The sequence below is a fragment of the Piliocolobus tephrosceles genome, unplaced genomic scaffold, assembly GCF_002776525.5.
Source record: "Piliocolobus tephrosceles isolate RC106 unplaced genomic scaffold, ASM277652v3 unscaffolded_34347, whole genome shotgun sequence".
Lineage (NCBI taxonomy): Eukaryota > Metazoa > Chordata > Mammalia > Primates > Cercopithecidae > Piliocolobus > Piliocolobus tephrosceles.
Genome location: NW_022318029.1, coordinates 1 through 2,236, shown reverse-complemented (window position 1 = coordinate 2,236; position 2,236 = coordinate 1). Strand labels below are relative to the sequence as shown.

General features: G+C 53.2%; 1 long non-coding RNA gene across 1 annotated transcript; it reads right to left on the bottom strand.

The window, feature by feature from the left end:
- Positions 1-197: 197 nt before the first annotated feature.
- On the bottom strand, positions 198-2,230 carry LOC113222762. Its single transcript, XR_003308522.2, has 3 exons — positions 1,119-2,230; positions 563-616; positions 198-392 (listed from the first exon to the last, which is right to left on the bottom strand). It is a non-coding gene; the product is annotated as an uncharacterized LOC113222762 (long non-coding RNA).
- Between the last annotated feature and the right edge of the window lie 6 nt (positions 2,231-2,236).

Genomic DNA, 2,236 nt, shown 5'->3' with positions numbered 1-2,236 from the left:
GGAAGCAGTGCGTGGACCGCATCATCACTGAGAAGGCCGTGTTTGACATGCACAGGAAGAGAGGGCTGATGCTGAGGGAGCTCTGGGAGGGCCTGACTGTGGACGACGTCAGAAAGAGCACGGGGTGTGCCTTTGCTGTGTGCCCCAACCTCAGGCCCATGCAGCATGTGGTACCCTGATGGGACCCGGATCTGGCGGGGGGGGGGGGGGCCCCCCCGGGGGGTCCCACCGGGTTCCCCAGGGGACGTCGGTTACCGCAGGAATGCATTTCTCCAGCGCTTGGAGGCGTTTGCTGCTGGCCTCCGACTTTCCTCCCTAGGTGGACTGTGCTCCCCTAGAGCGCTGTGACTTTAATTGAAAACAGATCACATCCTCACTGTGTTCCTGGAGCACTGAAAGGAAGGAGTAGGGTGTGGGAGCGTCTCCAGGCCTGCCAGATGCAGGGCTCTGAACCTAGACCTGCTGTTGGTCCCCTTTTGCCACCCTCATCACCCCGAGCCACACCCAGCCAGGCCCCTGCAATTTGCTTGGAAAGTATATGATAATCCTGGCTCTGACCCACCTTGCTCTGGGACCCTGAACAGTTGCTGCTCCCTCTGGGCCTTAGTTTCTGCTTCTGTAAAATGGGAACCTAGGATTAGCTACTTCAAGAGTCCCCAGTCAGGCTCACCTGGCCTGTGAGGCCTACAGAGGGGTTCCCAGCACCCTAGCCAGGCCTGGCTCAGAGAGGCTCTGTGAGTCTGTGGTGTGACTGATCTCATGCGACATTCTATCCTGTGTCTGGGAGACCCCATAAGACCCTTGATCACAGCTGCACAGAAACAAATAGTGAGCAAAGCATGCAGGACTGATGGCCCCTCTGGCCCCAGCGCTGCCAGGGCTCCCCAGGGAATCGCAGGACAGAGCTGCACATGCAGCCTGGAGGGCTGCCCTGGGCCCCAGGTCGTCTCCACGTGTCAGCCAGTCCGCAGAGTGACACTCCAGTGCCCGGGCTGGTGACCGTCACCACCCCACTCAGGCTGCTCTATTCTCTCCTCGTTGTGACCTGTCTTGCCTTTTCCTCTGCACCCTGGCTCTGGTCCTTGTATTTCTGCTGCTTCCCCATAACCTTGACTCACCGTGAACCAAGCTCTGCCCAGTGGCTTCTCTCTGGGCCTCCTTGCTGTCAGTGCCTGCAGCTCACAGCCTCCCTGTCTTAGCAGCTCTTGTCCACGCTCCTGTTTGTGGCAGATGACGTCACAGGTCAAAGGTTGGTCTCTGGATTCACTGGTTGTTCAATCAACTGGCCAGTGGACACCGGGACTGAGGCACAGCTGCTTAAAGGCTGACCTTTGAGTGGGACTGAGGGTGGGGCAGGCAGTGTCCTTGACCTGCAGGGTGTACTGGAGAACTATGTAGGAATAAATACATCTGTATGTGTAGTGTCTAAGCATATGTGCATCTGTGTGTTTATACAGACCCACATATATGCATGTGTGTACATACGTGTGTACATCTGTGCTTGTAAAGTGGAGGTGAAATGTGCTTTTGTGTAAACTGAAGAACTGGCACTGTGTAAAGAGACAAGAAAGTGAGCTGGTAATCATGCTTCTGCAATTCAGTATCAGGAAATTTCACCCATGCACAGAGTGAAGAGGCTCCATTGCACTCCATCTTTATCGTGAAAAGCAGGTAATAATCTATGTTATCTGATGACGAGCTCCAGGGCTTTGAACTCCGGTGCTGAAGCCGTCCTCCAGCCTTAGCTTCCCAAAGTGCTGGGATTCCAGGTGTGAGCTACCAAACCTGGCTACTTGAAAGTTGGAAAAAAAAAATGAGGATGTCTTTGCTGGGCTGACAATTGTGTAAAACTTAAACTGACAGAGTAGCCCAGAAAAATGAAAATGTATGGGAGTTGGAAGGGCTTTAAAATGGTATTTTTTTTCTCAAAACTATATCATGGTTAACTGCTTTTACATTAGAAAGGTTATTGAAATCCAAACAAGCACAGGAGGGTGCCGTTGTATTGGTGAAGGGCTAGTTATCACGTGTTTTAGCAGCATCCTGTCTGGAAGCGGCTGTGGGGGACAATCCACCGTTTACAGGCTTCACTCCTCCTGCGGCTGAGGCCCAAGTCAGATCTCTGCTTCAGCCTTTTCTTTTTTCTCCATAAACTCAGCTCATGCATAAGAACTTGGGCTCTGGAATGGGACTGCCGCAGGCTGAAACCTGGGCTCTGGGACTTGGTTCCAATGTC